General features: G+C 58.2%; 1 protein-coding gene across 2 annotated transcripts in view; it reads right to left on the minus strand.

Annotated features, from left to right (window-relative positions):
- Nucleotides 1-17,800, minus strand: part of NHEJ1 (non-homologous end joining factor 1) — a 126,169-nt gene that overhangs the window by 15,661 nt on the left and 92,708 nt on the right. The gene's annotated exons all lie outside the window — the stretch shown is intronic.

Consider the following 17,800-nt stretch of genomic DNA (forward strand, 5'->3'; position numbering starts at 1 on the left):
GCTGCTGTGGCTTGTATGTCAGATCTGCCCACATTCCCGTGGCGAGCCTCAGCACATGTTCCACCAAGGGCACGCTTCATAATTCACGCTGCAGCTGGGCGCCACAGGGCGTGGGCCAGGGAGGGGGAGCTCCGGCTTTTCCAGCCTCGCTCCCACCGGCAGGCTCCAGGGAAGTGATGTGGTGGAGTGACACCCAGGGAACGGCCCTGGCTGCTGTCCTGGGCGTAGCTGCAAAGGTTGGCGGTTCTGTGCCATCCCGCACTGGGTGCTGGAAGATTTGGTGGCATGAGGCGTTTTGGAGTCAGCCCACAAGACCTCCCCTTGTCACTGCACCTCCTCATGCCGTTCTCTTTCAAAGCAAGAGCCATGTGCCCAGAAGCGGTGAGAACATGTGCCACCCCCCCCCAGTTGCCTCAGCGTCCCCCCTCTCAGCACCCAGGAGCCCCGGGTGGCCTTGCTGCCCACTAGGTACTCACCTCCCAGCAGCACCAGTCCCGGCGGGAATCAGCAGAAGGAACGCCAGCTGTTCCCACCCTGGGTCGTGTGACCGGAAAGAAGCATGTTCACTTTCCCGGTGAGTGCCCAGACCAGGGCCCCTGCTCCTGTCAAGCCCTCCAGGCACAAGACTGTCCGGGGCGCCTCCCACCTCCCTCTCTGCCAGTGACGTCTCCAACCTACTGGCCACTGAACTCTTCCCCTGTGCCCTGGCGCTGGCTGGGACCCACGCAACACAAAAGCCTCCTCTGCCCATCCTGGGCAGGTCACTTCACTGCCGGACCAGAGCAGCCCACAAACAGCCACCATCTTGCTGCCAACAGCCTGCCTCGAAGACTTGTCTCCAAAATGCCCATTTGCCTCGACTCCTCTAGCTTCTGCCTACCCACCTGCCCATCTGGCCTCTAGCTGGGATCTCCAGGGGGCAGGGGAAACGGCTGGAGAGAGCCTGGCACCTCAGAGAACCACCACGACAAATAACCAGGAGCAGCTACATGAGCCAACCTGGAAACCACCTGGATTCTGCACAGTTCCAAGCCTGCCCAAGAAAAGATGCTGCCCAGCCAATGGGTTAGGGGCCAGAGAGGCGCCCACAGCCCCAGCCCCACCAGACGCAGACACAGAGGAGACAGCGGTGCTCTGTGTGCTCGGCACAGTCCCTGCACTCACTCTCGGCAGGGACGGAGTCACTCGCACCCCACGATAAAGCTCCAGAAGCAGCAGCTCCCTCACCCAGTGCCTCTGAGCCCATCACTCCAGCACTGGATCACCAGGAATACAGAGCCCAGAGCCTGAGACACACCCAGTCCCCTGGGCTCAGCATAAGTTGGGGTGGCTGTGGGGCTCTGCTGGTAAAGGCTACCAAAGAGCAATCAGATAGGTGGGGGGTCCCAGCCAGCCCAGTGCTGCACCTGTAAGGAGGTGTCCAGAATCGCTCCAGCAGGGCAGGTGAGGCCTTGGTCTGCCTCCTGCAGCTGCCAAACTGGCCCAAAGGATGCTCGGACCTGACCAAGAGGCCAGTGTGAGCCTCTGTGCACACATCTATCATGCCAAGCTACTGCCATGGATTGGCCCGCGTTCCCAGAGAGCTCCCTCAGCTGGACTCTTGGACTGGGACTCACCACCCAGTGAAGGGGAGGTGTGGAGTGCAGGAGACAGAACTAACAAGGATCCACCCCAAACCTCACCAGGGAGAATGCAGAGGCAGAGAGTTAGATCTAGGTGTATTTGGGGAGGACGGGTCCCTCAGCGACCGTTACCAGGCTGGGCAGGGCTGGGCCGGGAGCTGGTGACGGGACGGATCAGTCGAGTACCTGTTCTGTTCATTGCTTTGGGCATGGAACTGATATTGGCCACTGTGGGAAGACAGGATATGGGGCCAGATGGACCATTCATCCCATCAGTTGGGCTGTTCTGTTCTCATGCAACTCTCCACCACCATCACCAAGCAGGGAACACGGGATGCACGATACAGGATGAAACACAAACCTCACTTCGCTCAGCCTTTGTCTGCAGATTCTTCTCACTCACCGGCACCTGCCTGTACCCACTGCACACCAAACCCGCCACCTGTCCCCCACTCACTCACCAAATCTGCCGGCACCTGCCTGTCCCCCTGACTCACTCACCAAACCCGCCGGCACCGGCCTGTGCCCCACTCACTCACCAAACCCACCGGCACCTGCCTGTCCCCCTGACTCACTCACCAAACCCACCAACACCTGCCTGTCTACAACTCACTCACCAAATCTGCCGGCACCTGCCTGTCCCCAACTCACTCACCAAACCCGCCGGCACCTGCCTGTCCCCCACTCACTCACCAAACCCACCGGCACCTGCCTGTCCCCCTGACTCACTCACCAAACCCACCAACACCTGCCTGTCTACAACTCACTCACCAAATCTGCCGGCACCTGCCTGTCCCCCTGACTCACTCACCAAACCCGCCGGCACCAGCCTGTGCCCCACTCACTCACCAAACCCACCGGCACCTGCCTGTCCCCCTGACTCACTCACCAAACCCACCAGCACCTGCCTGTCTACAAGTCACTCACCAAATCTGCCGGCACCTGCCTGTCCCCCACTCACTCACCAAACCCGCCGGCACCTGCCTGTCCCCCACTCACTCACCAAACCCGCCGGCACCAGCCTGTCCCCCACTCACTCACCAAACCCACCAGTACCTGCCTGTCCCCCTGACTCACTCACCAAACCCACCAGCATCTGCCTGTCCCCCTGACTCACTCACCAAACCCGCCGGCACCTGCCTGTCCCCCACTCACTCACCAAACCCGCCAGCACCTGCCTGTCCCCCACTCACTCACCAAACCCACCAGCACCTGCCTGTCCCCCTGACTCACTCACCAAACCCGCCGGCACCTGCCTGTCCCCCTGACTCACTCACCAAACCCGCCGGCACCTGCCTGTCCCCCACTCACCAAACCCGCCGGCACCTGCCTGTCCCCCACTCACTCACCAAACCCGCCGGCACCTGCCTGTCCCCCACACACTCACCAAACCTGCCAGCACCTGCCTGTCCCCCACACACTCACCAAACCCGCCGGCACCTTCCTGTCCCCCACTCACTCACCAAACCCACCAGCACCTGCCTGTCCCCCACTCACTCACCAAACCCACCAGCACCTGCCTGTCCCCCACACACTCACCAAATCTGCTGGCACCTGCCTGTGTCCAATGACACACCAAACCCGCTGGCACCTGCCTGTGTCCAATGACACACCAAACCCACCAGCACCTGCCTGTGCCCCATTCACTCACCAAGCCCGCCGGCACCTTCCTGTCCCCGACACACTCACCAAACCCACCGGCACCTGCCTGTCCCCCACACACTCACCAAACCCACCAGCACTTGCCTGTCCCCCACTCACTCACCAAGCCCACCAGCACCTTCCTGTCCCCCACTCACTCACCAAACTCACCAGCACCTGCCTGTCCCCCACTCACTCACCAAACCCACCAGCACCTGCCTGTCCCCCACACACTCACCAAATCTGCTGGCACCTGCCTGTGTCCAATGACACACCAAACCCACCAGCATGTGCCTGTGCCCCATTCACTCACCAAGCCCGCCGGCACCTTCCTGTCCCCGACTCACTCACCAAACCCACCGGCACCTGCCTGTCCCCCACACACTCACCAAACCCACCAGCACTTGCCTGTCCCCCACTCACTCACCAAGCCCACCAGCACCTGCTGGAGAGTGAATATAAGGGGGGACCGGTTTTACGCTATTTTGTGTTTGGCCCCCAGAACACGTAAACAATTGCCATGTGACCCCCCATGCAAAAGGTTGGCCACCCTGGCTTAGCAACGTTCCAGTAATAGGGCTGGCTGAGGCACAGCTGAGCTCTGTATAAACCAGGGGGTCCAAGAGAAAGTTCTTGGGAACCAGCTCCCAGGCATAGTCCTGAGATCAGAGCTGCTGGACCTCAACATCTGCCAACCCACCATGCAGAAGCTGGAGTACCCCAGATAACCTAATCCTGAATGCCCATCAAGAGACCTTCATCTGCCTCACTGGGACTGGTGAGCATGGTGTGTTCAGCGCGTGCTTCCTCCCGAAATTGTTAACCACCAGGGGTTAGGAAGGATGTTACTACATAAGGTTCTTTCACTGGTAAAAGACCCTGTGAACCCGCAAAAGATTAAGCCACCAGCTCACAAGTAATTGGTGCGTGTGCTGAGTCGACGGGGAAAAGACAGCTACCGTTTCTGCAGCTGGTGCTCTTTGAGATCCATTCCCTTGTCGATGTGTGTGTCTGACACACGCATCCATGCCAGGAATTTTCTCTCTCAGTGGTCGCACTGGCTCTAGAGTGTCACACGTATTGTGCAGCCCAAGATGTGCCTCCAGCCCCCTTCCCCGCAGCCCCAGCTCCTTCAGGTCAAAAGCTCCAAGAGTCGAGGAGGAGGACGTGTCACGGAATGGACACGAACAATACATCTCAAAGAGCATCGGCTACAAAACAGCGTCTGCCCTTGCTTCTCGGAGCGTTTGCCCTCGCACCTGCCGCAGCGGGTCTCTGCCCACGAACGCTCATGCTCCAAAACATCGGTTAGTCTATAAGGTGCTACAGGACGTCTTGTTGCTCTCGAAGCTACAGACTAACACGGCTCCTCTCTGATACTTGTGCCCATGGTAGGTGACTCCCAAGCACCACCACCGGCGGCAGACAGGAATTCTGCATCGTCTCTGGCTTGCTGGATGATGTCATATGAATATGGGTAGTGAAAACCATGTCACAGCCCCGCAGCCTTAAACTGCAGCAAGGGATTAGGTTGGACATTAGGAAAACCTCCTACCTTGCAGGGTGGTTAAACACTGGGATAAATTCTCTAGGGAGGTTGTGGGGTCTCTACTATGGGAGATTTTTAAGAGCACGTGAGACAAACACCTGTCAGGGATGGCCTATGTGGCGCTCAGTCCTGCCACAAGGGCAGGAGACTGGATCTGATGGCCTCTTGAGGTTTCTTCCAGTTTTCCGTCTTGGAAGGAGACGCACCAGGCAGGTGGCCAAAGATGCCCGAGCCCTAGTCAAGTAGACCTTCACTAATGGTGAAGGGACAGCCTGGGCTAACTCGAAACCCTCTGACGGGATGCCAGTAGGCCCCTCTGAGCAGCCCTACAATAACAAACCACCTGAGCCGATGTGTCTGCTGCCCCAGTAGAGAGCAGAGTCAGCCCGCGGAAGGGCTCGGTGCATGCTAGGTAGAACCCACGGTGCACTGGACAGCCAGAGGACGTAACTTCCTCTTTGGACACATCGCCGGGAGAAAGACTTCCTGATCGTTATGGAAATGCGACGCCACCTTGGGCCAGAAAGCTAGGCGGGGCCACAGCTGAACCTTGTCGTTGTGGAATACCCACACCTCACCTCTGGCAGGGCCTAGCCTGGCGTCCCAGCTGAACAGCACTGCCCCTTCTGCCTGGGAGGAAGCCGCTGGCTCAGCTGTGAGAGGCAGGATGGGCCATGAGCACAGCAGAGCAGCCTTAGCGGCAACACAGTGAAAGGGTGGCAGCAGGCACGGGCACGGCCCAGTGGGCAGGACGAACACCGTGACGAGGGTCGGCCGTGGACCAGTCGGGCCCAGCCCTCCACCCAGCCCAGCCCAGCCCAGCCCAGCTCAGAAACCTGCGAGCACCGTGTTTTCCTTTCCCTCTTTCCAGAGAGTAAATGTCAGGCACATAAAGGCCGGCACTGTGAGCGGAAGGCCCGGCCCGTGTCACTGCGGAAGTGCTGCCTCGCACATAATCGAGGCACTTTCCATGCAGGACACCAGCTTAACAACCAAGGGTCTATGCCGGCAGTGAGACCACAGCAGCCCTGCAACTCAATAACCTTTTCTTCCCCCTGCTGCTGTTTGCTTGGCTCGCCTGAGAGGCTTTTCTTACAGACACTGAGTGATGGGGCGGGGGGGTGGGGAGTTGGGGCCAAACCCTGGCACATTCAACCAGCACAGCACAGCACAGCACAGCACAGCACAGCACGGCACGCCTCGCGACAGGACAGCTGGCTGTCCCCTTCCCATTGGCTAACTTGCTTGGGTTTCCACCAGAGGGCTGCTCAGAGGACGGGGCGGCTCAGGCGGTTTGTTACCGTAGGGCAGCTCAGAGGATGGGGCAGCTCAGGATGGACAGCTCAGATGGTTTGCTACCGTAGCGCGGCTCAGAGGACGGGGCGGCTCAGGCTGACCAGCTCAGATGGCTTGTTACCATAGGGCAGTTCAGAGGACGGAGCGGCTCAGGCTTAGTGGCTCAGGTGGTTTGTTACCGTAGGGCAGCTCAGGTGGTTTGTTACCACAGGGCGGCTCAGAGGCTGGGGCAGCTCAGGCTGGACGGCTCAGGTGGTTTGTTACCACAGGGCGGCTCAGAGGATGGGGCAGCTCAGGCTGGACGGCTCAGGTGGTTTGTTACCACAGGGCGGCTCAGAGGACGGGGCGGCTCAGGCTGGACGGCTCAGGTGGTTTGTTACCGTAGGGCGGCTCAGAGGACGAGGCGGCTCAGGCTGGACGGCTCAGGTGGTTTGTTACCACAGGGCAGCTCAGAGGACGAGGCGGCTCAGGCTGGACAGCTCAGGTGGTTTGTTACCGTAGGGCGGCTCAGAGGACGGGGCGGCTCAGGCTGGACGGCTCAGAGGACGGGGTGGCTCAGGCTGGACGGCTCAGGTGGTTTGTTACCACAGGGCGGCTCAGAGGACGGGGTGGCTCAGGCTGGGTGGCTCAGGTGGTTTGTTACCACAGGGCGGCTCAGAGGACGGGGTGGCTCAGGCTGGGTGGCTCAGGTGGTTTTTTACTGTAGGGCGGCTCAGAGGACGGGGCGGCTCAGGCTGGACGGCTCAGGTGGTTTGTTACCGTAGGGCGGCCCAGAGGACGGGGCGGCTCAGGCTGGACGGCTCAGGTGGTTTGTTACCACAGGGCGGCTCAGAGGACGAGGTGGCTCAGGCTGGACGGCTCAGGTGGTTTGTTACCACAGGGCGGCTCAGAGGACGGGGTGGCTCAGGCTGGGTGGCTCAGGTGGTTTTTTACTGTAGGGCGGCTCAGAGGACAGGGCGGCTCAGGCTGGGTGGCTCAGGTGGTTTGTTACCGTAGGGCGGCCCAGAGGACGGGGCGGCTCAGGCTGGCTGGCTGATGCTGGCCTACCGCAGAGTTGCCAGCACTGGGTCTATGAGAGGCTCTGCAAGTGGGACGCACAAGCAGTGCACCCTCTGGAGACAGACCTGAAGTAGCAGCAACAAGGTGGGTGACATTTTGCCCCCCAGCTCTGTGCTTTGCTGTGGAGGACCCAGTCAGGGCTCTGAGTGCCCAGAGCCTGGGGGATGCCTGACACAGCAGGCACAGGCTGGGAGGACGGGGCAGGCACAAGGAGCGACAGAGGGAAGCTGTGGGCACGGAGCAGTGACAAGAGCCCGATGACGGGTGAACACTGAGGACTCGGGCTGTGGGGCACAGGGTGAAAGTGCTCGGGGTGGGCTGGGGGCCGCAGAGGCCAGACACAGCTGCCAGGGACGTGGAGAGGAGCAGGCTGCAGCCTGCCAGGGTGGTAGGACAGACCGGAGACAAGCCAGGGACATCCACGTGCCACCCGTCATTTCTCAGTGCAGGCTGGGCTGCTTGGATTGACCGATTCATTTTCAGAGCCATCACTGGCCTCACAGTGACCCCTTTGCCTGCAGTGAGGGGTGTCCCAGGGCTCCCCTTGTCCTCTGCCCCCGGGAGACACAGGCACCCTCCCTTCCTTTCCCACCCTTCCCTTCACGCCTGTCACTCCAGCCGAGCTTTAGCTTGGTAACGTCAGGAGCCAGGTACACTCGCTCCCCAAAGGGCACCCAGGGGCCACCCTACCAGGACCCTCTATTCTTCCAGCTCCTGGGGTGACCCTTCAGGAGCCAGCCCCGCTAAGCTTACCCAGGGCTGGCCTCTACCTGTGCTGCCTCCACATTGGACCTGGGTGGAAGAGAGCACACAGCCTGTGACTGCAGTAGCCAGGCGAGTGGGGATGGGCTCATGCCCATGGGGAGAGTAGTGAGTTTGTGGCACTCCAGCCCAGGGTGCCCAGGCGCTGACGGTTTGCGAGCAATGCTTGTGAAAGGGCTCCCTGTAAAACTGGTTCCTGAGGGCCTGCCGTCTGCCTGGGCAGTGGGCAGAGCAGCCAGAGGCCAGGGAGGGGCCAGAGGGACCCTCAGTGTGGCCCAGAACGGCTCGTGCAAGGGATCATGTGAGCGAAGAAAGGCGCAGAACGCGAGGCGCTTGAGGCTGAGTCAGGTGAGATTAGTGGCTGCAGGGGAATGTGGCACGTTCAGGAACACAGCAAGCAGCCAGGGAAGCTGGGAGCAGCACCGGCCCGCTGCCTGGATTTGTGGCGCTCTACCACACTCCACATACATGCGTGGGTGCTCTCAGAACTGCATGGAGGCGCCTCTGGCCAGAGCCTCCCAGACCCATGACTTCAGCAGGACGTCTCTGGCATGCAAGGTAGACATGAGAGGAGTGCTACTTCCACAGCTGCTGCCGCCATGTACCAGCAGAGAGAGGCAGTCAGGCTGGGCACCGTACATCCCAAAAGCCCTGCAGCCACCAAAAGGCAAAGCAACAGACACACTCCTACTACAGGGCACACTCTGCTCCCAGAACACACCTGCACCCTCAGGCCACGGGGGGACTAGCGCACAGTACCCCCCTAGTGCCAGCCGGGTATCCAGGCACGGCCCTCTGCACAGAACTCCCTGGTGCCAACCCGCACTCAGGCACTGCCATCTGTGCAAAGCCCCCCAAGGCCAGCCAGGTTCCCAGGCACCCGCCACAGAGCGTGGGGGTCACCAGGCCCTGCACCCCGTCCACAGTCAGGTGTGACTCTCGCTCAGCAGGGAGAAGAGAAGCTTTATTAGGAGAACGGGACACAGCTTAGAACTAGTCAGCACAGAAACCAGAAGCTGTCAGTACCATCCATCTTTCAGTACCAATTCAAAGCAGCCAGGGCCCTCCTCCTGCCTCTGTCCTGTTTCCCAAGAAGAAAAGTATCACCTGGTTGCCTGGGTTACATAAGAACAGACAGACTGGGTCAGATCAAAGGTCCATCCAGCCCAGTGTCCTGTCTTCTGACAGAGGCCAACACCTGATGCCCCAGAGGGAGTGAACAGAACAGGTAATCACGAAAGCGACCCGTCTCCTGACATCCATCACCAGCCTCTGACAAAGAGAGGCCAGGGACAACATCTGACCCAGCCTGGCTAACGGCCACTGCTGGGCCTCACCTCCACGCATTGATCTAGCTCTTTTTAAAACCCTGTTCCAGCCCTGGCCTCCCCAGCCTCCTGTGGCGAGGAGTTCCACAGGTCGGCTGTGCGCTGGGTGCAGAAGAACTTCCTTGTATTTGTGTTAAACCCGCTGGTGCCCACGCAGTGCACTAGGTGACCCCAAGCTCTTCTGTGATGGGGACAGGTCAATAACTTTTCCTTACTCGTGTCTTCCACACCAGGTTCATTTTACAGCCCTCCCTCACATCCCCCTTAGTCTCCTCTTTCCGAAGCTGAAGAGTCCCAGGCTTTTTCACCTCTCTTCATATGACTCCCGTTCCAACCCCCTCGCCCTTCCTGTTGCCCTTTTCTGAACCTTTTCCAATGCCACAGATCTTTACAAAGGCCATGGAGGCCCATTGTGCACCTGTGAGACATCATCACAGCCAAACGCCCGTTGCCAACTCTGCACACTCACATGCACCCTACCCAGGGGAACAAACCCATCACAAACCCCACTTCGTCACAGCCCCACTCAGGGTACGCCCCCTGCCCCCAGTACCCAGGCATCCCTCCAGGTGCTGGAGCCTCCCCTGGAAGCTGGGGCTGAATTTTGATGCAGCAAAGAGAGAGGCAGGGGGCCAGGCTGCCCCATGAGCAGTGACTGCACAGTTATGACCAAAACCAAACCCTGGGGCGCGTTCCCCATGCTGGACCAGACCCCCCTGCCGCCACATCCATGGGTACTCAGCACTCTTCCCCAACAAGGCAGGTAGCAGCAGACTGACACTGCAATGGGAACCCCTCTGCCAAAACCCACTGGCCGTGGCAGTTCCCGGTAAGCCACCCGAGGAAAGGCCCTGACAGCTCAGGCACCCCAAGTTCACCCACACAAACCAGCCCTGTGTAATGGAGTGGGGGGAGTGCATGTGTGAGTCAGGCTGGATGTCTGAGGCAAGCAGCAGCTCCCAGTGGCTAAGGATGACCCTGGGGCTACAACTGGCAGGTGACACCTCTGCCTGAACAAAGAGCAGGGAGGAGCTGAGAGGGGTTTGAATCGGGGGTGGCAGTTAGAGCCTAGGAAAAGGGAGAGCTGGAAGGCAGACAGCCTGAGGAGGGGGAAGCTACACCCCAGAGGGGCACCGCTTGGGGTCTTCTCCCCAGGACAGGTTGGAAGGACTGTCTCTGGCTGCTATGCTGTCGCTTCTGTGAGAAACTGGACATCTGTTGCCTAATAAACCTGCTGTTGTACCTGCTGAGTGAGAGTCTCTCCTGCCAGCGGACGGGGTGCAGTGCAGGGGGACCCCTGAACCCCATCACACCCTGGTTCCAGGGCACAAGGGAAACGCAGGAAGTCAGAGCCGCAGCTCCCCTAGGAGTGGCTCTAAACCTCAGCCCAGCCAGAGTCACCCCGGGAGATCCTTGCCTGGTCACGGTGCCAGGCCCAGCAGCGTGCACAGGAGCCCCCTGCCAGGTCCAGCAGCTGAGCTACTGGAGAAGACGTTGTGCCAGGATTCTCTGGTCAGTCTGTGTCCTCCAGCCACTGCTGCTCCAGTAACTGAGTCTCACCGTCGTCATGGATTTCCCCTCACGTGTAGCATGGGCCAGCCCCAGATCTCTGTGCCTCTCTGGAACTGACACCTGCAGGGTGCGGTACTGAAACACACCGAGCCACACACCAATACTGCTGCTCAGCGGCCCAGCCGGAGTCCAGAGCGTGCAGAGTCCCCTGCAGGGACGGTGCTGGGGCAGCGAGGGCCCAGCCCCATGGGCAGGGGCTGACAAACCGAGGGCCCGGCAGGGACAGAGCTGGGCCGTGATCCGACCGGAGAACGCACGTGATTTGGGGCTTAGCTAGGGGCTGTACGTAGCAGGGGATTACACAATGGACAGCTGGGAACACACAGACACGGCCTGCCCCATCCCTCCACCCCTGCCCAGTCCCTGACTGGGAACCCCCAGGCAGCCACATACCTGGCCGACAGGGGCTCTGAAACCGACACTGCCCGTGAGAGCAGCACGCTCCACTGCCCTCCTTTCGGATCTGCACCTGCCCTCCCCAAAAGCCTGCACTGACCCTCTCCCATCCAGGCCTCCTCTCAACTCCCCCCCCCCACCGACTTCTACCCTGTCCAGGACGTCAGTCCCGTGTAGACTGGCCACACAGGGCTGTCACTGTCAGCCCCGAGCCGTATGCTGCGCCCACGCTGAGGGCGGCACGCACCCCTGGAGCAGCAGCAGCTGAGCACCCGCTCCCTGGGCAGGGCTCGGCATTGTGAGCCAGGCCGCCCCCAGGCAGGTTTCATTCCATTCTGCTACAGCCGGGCAGGCTGCGCTGGGGGCCTGAGGCATCCCAGGGAGGCACACGTGAGGATGGGCCTGTGGGCTGAGCTCTCAGCACCTTTGCTGCACGAAAACGAACGGCCCAGGATTGTTGTGATGCTCCGAGATGGGCATGTGCAGGGATGTTGCAGGTGCTCCCTGGCAGCAGCCTGCCGTGGTTCCGGTGCCGGGATCGAGGGCCAGCCGGAGCTCTCCCAGGGCCCTACAGGCTGGCACTGGAGGCAGAGTCAGTGCCCCGTGGGGAGGAAAAGAAGGGCACAGCACAGGGAAGGATTCAGCAGTTCCCCCACCCAACAGGGCCCCATCGTGTTACTCTCCGCAGTGCGGGAGGCTGGGCTGTTACTGCCCAAGCTCCCACAGCAGCACAACCAGGAGGAGGGAGTCCAGCGCGCCCTTTAAACAGGAAGGGCTAAACCCAAGCCCTGAGCGAGGTCACAGGAGCGGGAGTAGGGAGGGTCTCAGAGCCATTCCCAGGGGGCAGGCAGCCCCTCTTTAACAGTACTGAGCAGCGTCCGGCAAGCAGGGCACTGGGCTCCCCTGGGCCCCACCAGGGACTCCCCTGGTAACCCTGGACAATCCACGCCACTTCCCGGGACCCCGTTTCCTCTCTGCACAGAGGGGATCAGGGAACGGAGGGGGTGGGAGGAGTCAGTCACTAGCTGTACAGGGTTTGGAGAGGCTGCAGAACAGCAGGGCAGGAGCTGCCCCCTGCCCCCAGGCCGGGCAGCCCCTGTCCGTGGGATGAAGAGGAGACGCAGGCTCCGGGGCTGCCAAGCACACACCTCTTCCCACAGCTAAAAATTCACTTTTAAACGCATCCAAATAAAAAACCAAAACAGCAAGAAGAAAAGCAAAAGAAACCAGCCCAGCCCAGCCCAGGAGGGTGAAAGACTCCTGGCCATTTCTGCCCTCCACGCGCCGAGGGCTGGAGGAGGGAGGTGAGAGCCCCCCGGCGTTTGTCAAGCAAACACTTTCACACCCTCAGCAGCTCTGTGCTCTGCAGCTGGAACGCCAAATATATATTTAAGCCCTGCTCATCAAAGGAGTCTGTTCGGAGTCGGTCTGGAGCAACGGACATGTGGGTTTGGCCCCACAGCCCAAACCAGAGACGCTGAGAACATTTCTCCCTCTCTCTGTCTCACTCTCACACACAAAATAAATGGCGCTCTTCAAGGTCATGTGTCTGTAAGGTCGCGGGCTGGGCACGAGATGCCTGCCCCGGTGCAGGGAGCGGAGCCCACTCAGAGCATTCATTCTTATCACCCAGTGTTGCACACAGGGTGGGGATGTTTAGGCTGGACAGGGGCCAGCGGCAATTCAGCATTCCAGTGCACTATAAAGTTAGTCAAAACTAAATGGCCCCAGCCAACAAAGCTGGGGTCCAGGGAACCGACCAGGAAGTGACACTTCAGGAGAAACCGCCAGGATCTGGGCAGGGGAATGAGGGCAAGGCAGGGCTGCCAGGGAAGGGAGGGGCACAGTTATAACAGAGCATTCGTGCAGCAGGGGACTACAACAGGGAGTTACTGGGGGTTATAACACGCCTGGGTCGCTCGGCGTGGCAGGCAAAGGAGCTGCAGACTGGCATAGGGGAGCACAAAGGGTTACCCAGGCGCCCACCGGGGGTGGCACAGCTAGTGCCACGTCACAGACGCCTACTACGGGGCTGCAGCGTGAGGTGGGCAATGCCATTCCTGCCCGTCCCCTTTGCTGCCGTCCTGGGTCTCGTTTCTCCTCGCACTCGTACAGGCTGCAGGGAGACAAAAGCAGCGAGCTGCCCCGGCTCCCCTCACCCCAGGGCTCAGCCTGGAAAGGGTGTGCCCCCCTCTCACCGGCCCCTGCCTCTGGGCACATGCAAAGCTGCCACTGCAGGGCTGACGTGGGTTGCAGCATCCCAAGGGGCAGGAAAGGAACCCCATAGTTCTGCCTTCACCGTGCTACACGCCCTCCCTCTCCCACTGTCAGTGTGCTGAAGTCCTGGGCCCGACTGGCCGGGAGAAGTGGGCTGTGCTGCCCCTGGGCAGCAGGAGTTGCTGAGAGGAGCATGCACAGGCTGGCCTGTACTGCCAAGGGAGGTTTGCCTGCCACTTCCCACAGCTGGCAGCTTCAGCCTTCCTGGCCCCATCATGCCCTGGGTCTCTGGGAGCCATGGGGGCCTGTCCCCTCCGGCATGCAGTCAAGGCCTCACGTCCACTTCTCAGTCGGGGACGTGCTCTGGTTACCACTTCCGTGCTACCCAGGAGCAGTCTGAGCGCTGAAGCCCTGCCAGCTCTGGGACACGGGGAGCTCAGCTGGATGTTCTCTGCCTACCAGCCCCTGGGAGTGGGAGCTGCCGGCTCCACGGGGAGCCTTGCTCCTGCAACCCGCCCAGAGCCCAGGTGGGGCTGACCCCAGGAGCAGCCGGCTCTGCCTCAGGGGACGCTTCCCCTTGGGTCAGGTTTTCCTTTTCTTCCCGCTGAACCTCCTGTCACAGAGGATCAGGCCACCAATACCCCAGCTACAAGGGGGATTAGGGACCGGGCCTAAATCTTGGGCCTAATCCCAGCTGACAAGCCTGAGACGCTGGCAACGACGAGGCAGAGGATGAGAGTACAGGGAGCTATAGCGTGGGCCGCAGAGCTCACTGCCCCGAGCAAACACAGCACCCGCGGCTGTGAAATCACACATTACGCGGCTGTCACCCGCGGCAGCACCAGCCCGTCAAGCTGTAGCGAGCTGAATACTTCGCGCCTCTAGTTACGGCCTGGGTAATCCCCACACTGGGAGGAAGCGCCAGCCTGGCACCGACTCAGGCTGACCCTGGGCAAGGATGCAGGCCCCTGGGTTCATCTCCAGGTGAGGGGAGGGAGCACCGAGACACACAGGAGATGGCTCAAATTTCAGGGCACCTGCAGGCAATAAAACACTCTGGGGCTTGGACTCTCCATCACTTCAGCAGGGGGGAGACGGGAGGGTTGGGGATGCTGCCCAGGAGCTGCTGAGGAGGTGGGAGCCTACGTATGCGCATCAGATGGTGTCGCCCTCTAAGCGGGTAAGAGACTGAGGCCAGGAGGGAAAAGTCGGTATTTTGGGGGCAAAACCACAGCACAGCCCCTGAGAGCGCTTGAGAGCTCTCACCCCACCGGGACAATGACGGGCCCGCTGGTACCCCAGGGTTGTGTGGCTCCAGCTTGCTGGCAGGAGCTACTCCTCGTGGTTAGCCACCGGTACCTCTGAGCATGAGCTAGTATGCGGTGGGGAGGGGAGGCCATGCCTGAGGAGGGCAAGATGCATGCTGGGCAGAGCAGTGGGCGAGGGTGCTGCTCTGGTCCACAGCTCCAGAGCTCTGGGCAGCTGGTGGGCAGCGCAGCTGCAGCCAGGCTCCAGCCTGGCTTCCCCGGCCTCTTCCATCAGGCTGGGGGCGGGAGCCTGGGGGCCTCTGATACAGCGTGGGTGGTGCCAGGTGAGGCAGTATGAAAAGGCTTTGCCTTCCCCTGCCTATGAGACCCTTTGCCCATGGATCCAGGTCTCTGTGTTAAACCTCCCAACCCGCCTAGAAACTGACCCTGAGCATCCCCCAGAGCACCTCTCTCCACAACAGCCACTGCCTGTAGCAGGTAGACTCCTCAGAGAGTAGGATGCTGGCAGACTCAGGAGTGAAGCTCAACAGAGGAGGAAACAGGGATTTCTCAGCAGCCTGGCCTGGAGCTCTGCAGCGACAGGAAACAGAACCAGACCTAGCCATGCAGCCCTGCAGCAGCAGGCGTGAGCCTCACTCCTTGGACTTCAGGGCCTCACAGACACAGCAGACAGAAGAGAGGAGGAAAAGAGAAGGCAGGAAAGGAGGCAGAGCAAGAGAGGAGGAGGGCCTGAACCCTGGTGCAGAGGGTTTCAGGCCTCTGGCAAGGAATGCTGCAAAGCAGTTCTTGGCTAGTTTCTCAAAGACTTTGACATGAGAAGGTTGTTTGCCAGCTCCACAGGCTCACAAGTTCATAGAACGAAAAGCTAACAGGGATCATGAGATCATCTAGTCTGACCTCCCGTACAGCCCAGGCGAGAAATTCCACCCAGTACTCTCTGCCCTGAACCCAACACATCGTGCTTGGTAAAAACCCTCTCAGTCTGGATTTGAAGCTATTAAGAAACAGAGAATCCAACATCACTTACTTCTGAGAACTCCTGTAGGATAGACTAGCAAAATAGTTTATTAGGTGAGCTTTCGTGGGACAGACCCACTTAAGCTCACCGAATAAACTATTTTGCTAGTCTTTAAAGTGCTACTTCACTGCTTTTTGTTTTGATAGTGCATAGACTAGCACGGCTGACTCTCTGTTCCTGTAGGATGGGGGAGATCCCAGACGACTGGAGAAGCCTTTAGCTTCTCTTATCAGTTTTCTACACTTCACAACTTCTAATTATATGAATTTCTGTTTATTTCCCCTTTTCCCAATTGTTACATATTGGTTTTTTTAATGTCTAATTGCTATCTTCTCTTCATCAGGATGTGCTCTTATGCCTCGACTACTCCACACAAGAGATACACTTCCTGGACACTGGACACTACAGTACAAATCAAGGATGGCCTGATCCGTACCACACTCTGCTAGAAACCCACTGATCGCTATACTTACCTACACGCTTCTAGCTTCCATCCTGCACACAGAACTAGATCCATTGTTTACAGTCAAGCCCTTAGGTACAAACGCATTTGCTCTCATCCTACTGACAGAGACCAAAAACAATAAGATCTTTACCAAATAGTCATAAACCTGAATTACCCATCAGGAGAAATAAAAAAATAAATCGAGAGGGCCAGACGAATACCCAGAGACCAACGACTCCACCATAGGCCCAAAAAAGCCAAGAACAGAACAACGTGGTCATTACCTACAGCCCCCAACTCAAACCACTGCAACGTATTATTAAAGACCTACAACCTACCCTTAATCAGGATGCCACACTCCAGAAGGCCCTAGATGACAGGCCTGTTCTCTCCTACAGACACCTCCCAACCTTATGAGGATTCTCACCAACAGCCACAGTCTATACTGCAGGAACACCAGTCCTGGAACTTTTCCTTGCAACACGGCCCATTGCCAATTTTGTCCGCATATCTATTCTGGAGATACCATCATTGGACCCAACCAGGTTATTCACAGAATCACGGGCACATCGTCACGTTCCTGAACTAACGTCATATATGCCATCATGTGCCAACAACACCCAGATGCTTTGTATATTGGACACACTTCAAACTCTCTCAGACAAAGAGTTAATGGGCATAAAACAGACATAAAAACACTCCTGATTCACAAACCTGTCAGCCAGCACGTTAATGGAGTGGGCCATTCTGTTAATGACCTGAAAGTCTGTGTTTTACTGGAAAGGAATTTTCACAGCCTTTTGGAAAGAGGCTGCTGAACTCTCTTTTATATTCAAATTCGACACATTAACATGTGGTTTGAACCCGGACGACAATTTTCTAGCTCACTACAGGGGCTCTTTTACTTGCTTTGCTTTATCTAATTCTTGATCCCCCGACCCATTGCTGCCCCTCTGCTCTCTGATTTGCTCACCTTGATAATAATTTTTCTGATTTGTCAACCTTGATTACTATTTTTGGTTCTCTGTGCCTTAAATATTAAGTCTGTTCTGGTCTGGCTATGATCTGAAGAAGTGGGTCTGTCCCACGAAAGCTCATCACCCAACAGATTATCTTTCTTAGTCTTTAAAGTACTACTGGACTGCTTTTTTGTTCTGATAGTGTTTAGGCTAGCATGGCTCTCTCTCTGTTACTATTCAAAGCTACCCTGTTTCTCGATTATAGAATTGATGTACTTTTTTGCCTATTAAGAAGCGTTTCAGATCTCCCAATTTTCATCACATTCCTCTACCTAAATTTTTCCTTCCAATCAATTTGGCTCACAATTTTCCTTCACTTTGGGAAATAACCCTTCTGAAGCATCAATAATGGCATCAATATCAATAACAACATATTAGTTGGGATAGGCCCCCTTTTGTTTACAATGAATGTAATCAGGCCACAAACACTGGTCCCTAAGCAACCACCAACTTCCAATTGGGTGATTAATTCATTTTTATTCACTATAATGAGGGCCAATGAGTTTACCCCACGCCAAGAAAAATACCTTCTGTGTGGAAAACGATTGTCAATCATTTCAGAAACGGCAATGACATTTTGTCCCGGCAGCGTGAGAGGTCCAGCGTCC

The sequence above is a fragment of the Carettochelys insculpta genome, chromosome 8, assembly GCF_033958435.1.
Source record: "Carettochelys insculpta isolate YL-2023 chromosome 8, ASM3395843v1, whole genome shotgun sequence".
Lineage (NCBI taxonomy): Eukaryota > Metazoa > Chordata > Testudines > Carettochelyidae > Carettochelys > Carettochelys insculpta.